The sequence below is a fragment of the Cannabis sativa genome, chromosome 1 (genome assembly GCF_029168945.1).
Source record: "Cannabis sativa cultivar Pink pepper isolate KNU-18-1 chromosome 1, ASM2916894v1, whole genome shotgun sequence".
NCBI lineage: Eukaryota > Viridiplantae > Streptophyta > Magnoliopsida > Rosales > Cannabaceae > Cannabis > Cannabis sativa.
In genome coordinates this window covers 58,489,165-58,499,594 of record NC_083601.1, presented here as the reverse complement: position 1 = coordinate 58,499,594, position 10,430 = coordinate 58,489,165, and positions in this window count along the sequence as shown.

The window sequence follows — 10,430 nt, the reverse complement described above, 5'->3', positions numbered from 1 at the left end:
TAGGAGCCTGTAAACTGCCGTGCAGTTCGTTCCAGTCAGGTTGACCGGCACACCTGAATTTGGAATTGAGGTAAGATTAGTATAACAGTATGCATATATATTACATGTTTAGCGTGCATGTAAGAAGCCTGTTAGATAACATTAGATATGTATGTTGGCTTCGAACCATCCGACTGTGTCACACCGGTACAGGTTAGAGTATGACTAGCAGCTGGAGTATGACCAATGTACCGAGTATAGGCTGACACTGTATCACATCGGTACCTGCTAGAGTAGGACTAGCAACTGGAGTATGACCAGTGTACCGAGTATAGGCTAATACTAGGGTTGGTGGTTTTGTACTATTTGACGTATCACATCGGCACAGGCTAGAGTATGACTAGCAGCTGGAGTATGACCAGTGTGCCGAGTATAGGCTGATACTGTAACACATCGGTACAGGCTAGAGTAAGACTAGCAGCTAGAGTATGACCAGTGTACCGAGTATAGGCTGTTACTTGTCAATAGTACCGTCTTATGAACGTTCAGGACTCAGTATCGTGTGGGACACGACAGTTAGGGTTATGGTCAGGGGTATGGGCGTCTGATCATAACTCGGAATTTATATATGATATTTGATTATGCTTTTCTTACTGAGTCTGTCGACTCACAGTGCTATGTTTATGTGTAGGTAAGGGCAAGGCTAAGGCTGAAGGACCGTGAGAGCGAGCCGGTGAAGATTGTACATGTCGGGGCGGTTAGGCCTGGAGCGTACGATCCTCGGGACAGCAGTGCTATTTTGTAATTAGTCGCTAGGCGACAAGTATTTTGATTAGTCAGTAAACTTTTGTAAAGTGTTTTGTAATCGGGATCCCGAGTATTTTTGTATAAATATTTTATAAGTTTAATTAAAAAGTAAAAAATTTAATTAGTCACGATTTCTATAAACCTCGTTGATTAGCAACGAGCTGCACAGCATGTTTAAAAATCACGTAATATGCCTATGCTAGTTAGGTTGTTACATTAGGAGGTTGCCAAAGTGAAAATTTTATCAGATTTATTTTGGATTTCATAAATTTGGTTCTGATTTAGTAATGGTTCTAATAATCTTCACATTTTTTCTCTTCATTTTGAGATTTGTTTATCTCTGATTATATAGCAATATTGTAACTTTTTCTAGTGTTAATGTATATGATGATGTATATGTTACTAAACTAATAATTTATCTCGAATTTGATTATAGTGTTTGTATGGTGTTATGGAAGAATTTGTCTATCTCTATTGCACTTAACTTGTAAATTAATTTAGGTTTTTATTTTAATAAAATACATTTTTGTCTATCTTTATGGTGTAATTTCTATATTTTACATTATTCAATTAAAATTATTATTGTTATATTTAATTATATTTGTATATAATTAATATAAATTATTATTTATAATATATAAAATTTGAATTAAATCAAAATAAATATTATTTTTTTTAGAAAAATATTTAATATAGTGACACTTTTTGTGTGTCACTATATCTTTAACAATATTAATAAAAAATAAAAAAAAGATATAGTGACACTTTATGTGTGTGGTTGTTACCTTTTTAATCTGACAAAATTTGACTCTATACGCCTATAGTGACACGTAGAAAATGAATGCAAAAGGTTGCAGTGACACGTGCGAGGTGTCACTAAAAATTGTCTTCCCAGTCACCCTCATTAGTGACGGGCGTTGAAATGTCACTATACACTTTTAGAGTTACTCAATGTGTCTCACTGAAACCCAATTTTCTAGTAGTGAATAAAAGCTATAGAAAAATAAAATATGAACACCAGGTATGTTACGTGGTTTTGCAGTTAAAATTCTTCATAGTCCACGAGTCAATCTTATTCAGATTACTGAGTATTTTTCAAGGCCTCTTGCGTAAGAGTTTTTTCGTCCCATTTTTTAGATTGTTTAGCACTATTTATAATTGCATAATTGTAGTTAATTACAACGCTGACCAAAATATAATTACAGTCATTATCCCTTAAATCGTGGGATCTGATTACATATTATGAAATGTAAATGTTGTGTATGATTTTGAAAATCATTTAGCTGTGATTTTACCGCTTTTACTGGGTCAAAAATATCGTTTATTAAACACGTCTTTAATTGTTGAATCTAGAGATGTCTCGACAGAAACTTGATTGTAGTGATCTCAATGGTGAGCTGGAACCATCCTTCTTTTCGAGGTCGACTTGATATGTTTTACGTCGATTGTAGGTATATGGAAATCTTCTGACTTGCCAGGATTATGAGCCTCACTCCTGTTAGTTGGATGGAACACACTGAAGTAGGGGCATCGAGTACCCTCTTCTATATAGTTTTCCTTCAATTATTGTGTAGCGAGGCACCAAATATAATAATTTTTGTGCCTCGTTTTTGTCATTTGGAAGTTATCCATCGAGTAAGTAATTGATAATAGGAGACATCCATGTAGGAGAGCCGCCTATCATCTCGACGTCTTCCATTTCACATATACTTGGCTCGCTCATCATCTCCACCGGAACTAAGTTCAATTCATCCAAGTCATTCTGCGAGGCCAGTTTTTCTAAGGCATCGACATTGGAGTTTTGTTCTCTCGAAATTTGTTCGATTTTAAAGCAATCGAACCTTTCCGTGTTCTTCCGAACTTTCTCTAAATACTTCGCCATTATTAAGCCTCTGGCCTGGTATTCCCTGACGTCCTGGTTCACAATCACTATGGCAGATGACGTTTTTGACTTTCAATGCCTCAACTATCTTTAAGTCGGCGATCAAGGCTTCATACTCAGCCTCATTTTTTGATGCGTCAAATTGGAACCTCAGAGCATAGTGAAACTTAAAGCCTTCTGGCGATATTAATATTACCCCTGCACTCGAACCCTATTCGCTGGATGCACCATCCACGTATAACTTCCAGGTTTGCGCGTCTCGCTGAACATGTGGAATTTTTTCTAGAGTTATACATTCTATCAAGAAGTCAGCTGAAGCTTGGCCCTTGATGGATGTTCGAGGATTTTATGCTATGTCAAACGGCCCGAGTTCAATCGACCCTTTTATCAATCTTCCAGAAGCATCTGTTTTTTATCAAACTTGTTTAAAGGGCTTACCGGTTAACACTTTCATGGGGTGGGCCTGAAAGTATGGTCGTACTTTACGAGACGCATTGATTAGGCACAACGTGACTTTTTCTAGAGGGGATATCTAGATTCTGCCCCTAGTAACCTTTTACTTACATAGTAAATAGGTTGTTGGTGCTTGCCCTCTTCTCACACTATAGCTGCACTAAACGCATCTTTTGAGATGGCTAAATAGAGAAACAGCGTTTCTCCAGTTATTGGTTTCGCCAAAACTGGAGGCATTGCCAGATGCCATTTATGTTCTGAAAGGCCTCTTCGCACTCTTTTATCCACTCGAACTTTTTGGTGCTTAGTAATACATTGAAGAACGGCACACACTTATCAGTTGACTTTGAAATTAATCAGTTAAGTGAAGCCATTCTTCCTGTCAAGGTTTGTACTTCCTTAGGCTTTGTCGGTGATGGCATGTCTATTAATGCCTTAATTTCTTGGGATTTGCTTTAATACCCCTCACTTTAACTATGAATCCCAAAAATTTTCTAGAGGAAACTCTGAAGGAACTTTTTTTTGGTTTAGCTTCATGTTATACTTTTTTAATATTAAAGCATTCCGCGAGGTCTAAGGTATGATCCCTGACGTAAACTTCCATGTTCTGCCCTATTTGGTTTGTGAACATTTTGTTTACCAATCGCTGATACGTTGCTCGAGCGTTCTTCAATCCAATCGGCATGGCTTATAATAATAGAGTGCCATGTTGGTTACAAAGCTTGTATGTTTTTGATCTGGGACATACATTTTTATCTGTTTATATCCAGAATATGCATTCATAAATGACATAAGTTCGTGCCCAGCAGTTACATTCACTAATTGGTCAATCCTAGGTAGTGGAAAGCAATCTTTTGGGCACGCCTTATTTAGATCAGAGAAATCAATTAAAGTTCTCCAAGTTCTATTAGGCTTCCGGACGAGAACAGGATTAGCTATCCACGAGGGATAAAACAGCTCGCGTATGAAGTCGTTAACCAACAACTTATCCACTTCTTGTTTTAGTGGCCCTTGTCTCTTGGAATCCAAAGGTCTCCTTTTCTGTCTCTTCCCTGGGTAGCTTGGATCAACATTTAAATGATGGCAAGTAATATTGGGGTCGATGCCTATCATATCTCCATGGCTCTTGGCGAATTGATCCTGGTTCGCCTTCAAAAAACTTATAAGCTACTATTTGAGTTTCTCATCCAGGTTCTTCCCAATGTATACACACTTTGTGGGATTTCCTGGTTCGAGAATAACCTCTTTCGATTCCTCAATTGGTTTCAATAGGTTTCTCTCATCTTGAACTCGGGGGTCAAGATCTTCGTCCTTCTTTACATTTTCTTCTGCCAAGATCGTCATCAACTGATGACCAACTTTCCTATGTTGTAGCTCAATGGATAGAAATTGCGAGCCAGCATCTCGTCGCCACGCACCATTCCCACGCCTTTTGGTGTTTGGAATTTCAAGGATAGGTGGTTGATCAAACTGACTGCCCCTAGTCCGATCAATGCTGGTCGACCCAACAATATGTTATAAGCTGATGGTAGGTCGACAACTAAAAAGTCTTTCATAACAGTGGCCGATAGAGGCGCCTCGCCTAAGGTTAATGAGAGCTCGATTATGCCAAGAGTGGCAATGGTGTCTCCAGTGAATCCACAATGATTCGCCATACAAGGCCTTAATTTGGCTTTTTTAAGCCCCATCTTCCATAGAGTCTCCTTATATATGATATTTATCGAACTCCCTAAGTCTATTAACACTCTCTTGATCCTTTTATTGGCGAGTTGAATGGTAATCACCAATGGATTGACGTGAGGATACCACACATTTTTGTCGTCTTCCTCCGTGAATATAATGGGAGGTTCCTCAGTTTTCACCTTCTTGGAAGATTCTGAGGCAAATGCCGACTGCTCATTCTTTATCTCTTTCACATATCTTTTCATGGCATTATTGCTTTCCCCTGAGATATGTAGCCCTCCTGAAATAACAAGGATGTCCTCTCCTTCAACAGGAAATGGTTGTAAGCCCTGGTTGTTTGGGTTATTGGGCAGACTGGGCTGGTTTTTGTTGGGTTTTATGCCCTAAATAAAACTCTTTACAATCTGATTAGTTATCAATATAAGAAATTTGAAGTGATTGATGTTTGCATGAATTTTACATGCTAATGGTCTAATATGTTTGATATGTTTATTACATTCATACACACAAAATCAGTTAAATCCAGATCATATGTTTATCCACAATTACAGTATCGTCAACACAGTGGAATGTGATTGTGATCATATGAATCAAAAGACTTGGTCCCTGTTTCATCAGTGTTATTGGATTTACACTAATGTGATAATCAGCGATGATGTATACTTACACTTGGAGTAAGTGTTATGTTCTTTCCAGGACATTAGTAAAGTATACTAGTTTCGAATGTATGGAGTATACATTAGACTGGACCGATATTGCAACTGAGTTAAGATATTACAAACTTACCGTTATACATATCTTTCCAAGTCAATATCAGTAGTTGATCTTAAGATTAAAAGAATCAAAATCCTGATATGCTTAGGCTCAACTCAGGAGTGCTATTCATGTTGTTTGATTTATTAGTTAAGCCTACTTTTGGGTCAGGGTGATACGTATATTTTGGGAACATGATAGTATGATTGAGTGGGAGTGCTGAACATAAATATGGAATCTATAGCTTCTACTGGTGTATAGAAGTCAAGTGATGATTCCCTTCGAGCTTAGCAAATAGAAGTAAATGGATGAGCTCTTGTTTAACTGACTAATTATTAGATCACTAAACACCATTTACAGGTAGCTAAGTGTTTTAAGGGGCAAAATACATTGAGGGGTGAGAACGGTAAAGAAATCCCATCTCGATGTAGATCATCTATATAGAGGATCTTTAAATCACAATAAGATTATAACAATGGTTAAATGAGATAGCATATTGATATCGTGGAACATACAATATGCTCTATATAAGTCTGAGAGTGCAATTCTAAGTTCTAAGAGTGGATTCAACGAAGAATTAATAAGTAGGAATTTACTTGGTAAATTTGGTTCACTTATTGGAAGCTCAGCATATAGATCCATGGTCCCCATTCTAGTTGAGAACATTCTGCTTGTAAGACTCATTAATTGATTCGTGATTGATCAATTATAATTCTAAAGTTAGACTATGTCTAATTTTATGAATTTTCACTAAGCAGGGGTGAAATTGTAAAGAAAAGAGTTTCTAGGTTTATTTATTTATTAATGGACTTTATATGTCTAATTAATAATTAAATTAAATGACAATATTATTTAATAATGTATTTTAGTTATTAAATAATTAGTTTTGGCATTTAAAAGGTTAGAATTGAAAAATTGGCGTTTTTGAGAAAATAGAGATAAAATTTGATAAAACTGCAAAATCAAGTGAGGCCCAATATAACACCATGGCCGGCCACTTATTGTGGGATTTTAAATTAATATTTTCATTATTTTAATGCCAAATAATTCCTAACCTAAACCTAGTAGTTACCTATAAATAGAAAGTGATGGCTCAGTCACAATACATGCTTTCATTAGTAATCTGACAGAAATTTCTCTCTTCAAAAAAACTGAGCCTTCCCCACTTTCTATACCTGGTCGAAACCCTCTCTCTTCTTTTCTCCTTGATCAATTTCAACCCTAGTGAAAGAGTAAGTGCCCACACACTGCAAGCAGTAACTCAATCATAGATTGGAAGACTGTGAAGGATCAAACTTGAAGAAGAAGGACATTCGGGCTCAGATCTTGACTATACTCTGCTACAGAAAGGATAAAAGGGTTAGAGATCTGAGTGGAAGGAGACATTAATTCCGCTGCATCAATGTAAGGTTTTCTTAACTTTATATGTGTTTAATTTATCGTTTTAGAAAGTTCATATTTAGGGTATTTAAACAACATACTTGTGAGTAGATCTAAGATCCTGGTAAAATAATATTCCAACAACTGGTATCAGAGTCATGGTAATTGATTTACTTACAAGAAATTTGGACTTTAAAACGATTGTTTGTTTGTTTTTGGATGGTGGCATGTTGTATTGAGTGTTATTTGATGATTGATTGATGTTTGTAAATTTTCGTGAAAAATAATTGCGATTCTGCTTCTGGAATTATTTTTATTGGATAGTATGGAAAAAATTAAGCAAGTTACTGTTGGGTTTTATGCCCTAAATAAAATTCATTTCAATATAATCAGATTTACTTATTAATATAGATCACAAATAACATTTAATGTTGCATGGTTCACATGATTTATTTCATGATTATATGTACACAATGTATGAATTCATCTGAAACCCTTTTCACATACTTGATCCTGTTTATTGTGCCGTCAACACATTGGAAAGTAAACATGACTATGTGAATAAAGTTTCCTAGATTTATCAGACATAGGGTTTTACTGATATGATAATCTACAACAAAGTTTACTTGCATTTGGAGAAGTGCTATGTTCTTTCCAGAGCATTGGTTAAAGTAATGCTCAGGTTGGATGCATGGAGTATGCATCGGAAGGGACCGATATTGAACTTTGACTTAGATTAATTAAACTTACCGTAATATCTATTCAAGTCAATATCGCCTAGTTGATCCTAGATCAAATGTTCTTAATCCTGTTATGATTAGGCTCAATCTCGAGAGGCTATTCGTGTTCTTTGATTTGTTAGTTAAGCCTACTTTTAGGTCAAGGTGATACGTACATTTTGGGAACACGGTAGTGCAATTGAGTGGGAGCGCTAGCATAAACATGGAATCTATAGCTTCTATTTGGCGAATAGTAAGCAAAGGATGATCTCTTTCGAGCTTGACCAAATGAACATAAATGGTGGAGTACTCATTTCACATAAGCTGAAATATCATTTATACGGGGTCAAGTGTTTTAAGGAATAAATACATTGTAGGGTGTAACGGTAATTTAATCCCTTTATAGTGTAGATCATTCATATAGAGGATCATTGATCACATTAGGATTATAACAATGGATAACTAATGATGTGTCTATATGGTGGAACATATAGAGCATTCTATATACTGAGAGTGCAATTCTAAGTTCTATGCGTGGATTCAACGAAGAATTAATAAGTTAGTGATTTTTAGTGCTAAATTCTTGATCTACTTATTGGAAGCTCGGTTATATAGACCCATGGTCCCCCCCACTAGTTGAGATAATATTGCTTGTAAGACTCATATAATTGGTTTTGATTAATCAATTATAATTCTCAATTTAGACTATGTCTATTTGTGAATTTCTCACTAAGTAAGGGCGAAATTGTGAAGAAAGAGTTTTAAGGGCATATTTGTTAATTATGATACTTTGTATGGTTCAATTAATAAATATGATAAATGACAATATTATTTAATAATTATTTATAGTTATTAAATAGTTAGAATTGGCATTTAAATGGTTGAATTTGAAAATTGCCGTTTTTTAGAAAATCAGATGCAGAAAAGATAAAACTGCAAAATTGCAAAAAGTAAGGCCCAAATCTACTTGTATAGGGCTGGCCACTTTTGTAGGAAATTTAAACTGATATTTTCATTATTTTAATGCCAAATAATTCAAACCTTACCCTAGTGGAATGCTATAAATAGATAGTGAAGGCTTCAGAAAATTTACACTTAAATTTCTACACTTCTGATTCAGAAAAAACTGAGTCTTCTCTCTCCCTATCTTTGGCTGACCCTTCTCTTTCTCCTTCCCTCTTCAATTTTGAAAATCTTAGTGTGAGAGTAGTGCCCACACACAGCAAGTGATACCTCAATCATAGTGAGGAAGATCGTGAAGAAAGACTTTCAACAAGAAGGAGTTTCAGCATAAAAGATTCAGAGAAAGAGATCCAGGTTCAAATATTGATAATGCTCTGCTAAAGAAAGGAATCAAGGGCTAGATATCTGAATCGAAGGAGTCATTTAGTTCCGCTGCAGCCAATGTAAGGTTTCCTAAACTTTATATGTGTTTATTTCATCGTTTTAGAAAGTTCATATTTAGGGTGTTAATAAACATACCTGTGGGTAGATCTAAGATCCTGGTAAAATAATTTCCAACAACTGGCCTCAGAGCCATGGTAATTGATTTACTTGCATGAAATTTGGACTTTAAAACGATTGTTTGTATGTTTTTTGGATGGTATCATGTTGTATTGAGTGTTATTTGATGATTGATTGATGTTTGTAAATTTTCGTGAAAAATAATTGCGATTCTGTTTCTGGTATTATTTTTATTGGATAGTATGGAAAAAATTAAGCAAGTTAGCCTTTTACAGAACTCAATTTCGATTTTATTTGAATTAGTTATGAATTTTTGAAGATTTGAAAAAATCGGAGCTGTGCTGAAATTTTCCTACGATCGCGAAAACTGTCCGTACAGCTCACAATTTTTTCATTTTTCTTCGATTTTTCATGCTTTTTCATGGAATTAACTTCCGATTTTTTGTGTAGTTCTATATATATACTATTACTATTCCTAATTCAATTCTAATTATACTTTTGAATTAATTTAATATTTTTTAATTTAATTCAAGATATTAGTGGAATTTGAATTTGAATAGAATTAGTATCTATCTTCTTGCTTAAAAATCTATGTTATTTTAAAATTTGATTATATCTTATCTTATTTTAAATTTAAAATAAGATAATTATAATCATGTAATTTTTAAATGATATAAGATATTTTGCTAATTTTTTAAATTTTTTTATTTTATTTATTGAAATTACATTTAAAATTTGAAAAAGATATTCATTTATCTTTTCTAATTTTTATTTATAAAATAACATTTAAAAATTTAAAAGTAGTTAGCAAATTTTGAAATGATATTTAGGTTGGTTGAAACCTAATTTTTCAAAATTGTAGGTTTAATTTTAAATTTAATTTTTTTTTTAATTTTCGAATTTTTTTTTTAAAAAATTTTGAAAAATAAATATTTTATTTATTTAATTAATTATTTCAAAATTAATAATTTAATTTAAAATTAAATAAATCCTACATCCAACTATCCAGCTAACCTTGTTGCAGGAGTATGTGTTTTAGCTTGTTTGTAAGTTTTCAAAACCTATTATTACTTGATTGCAAATAGCCATGGTTACTTTTTGCCAGATCTAATGATCTGATGGCTCCCTTGGTCAAGTTAATAATTTGTAACAGGTATATTTACAATCTTCTTTCATCTGTGTATGACCTAGCAACATGATAGGACCCATCCAAAGTGTGCCTGTGTGAGCCTATGTGTTTAATTTCATTATAGATGCATATAGGTTCTTGTTGCTAAAATAAATTATCATAATTCATGATAGAATTTATT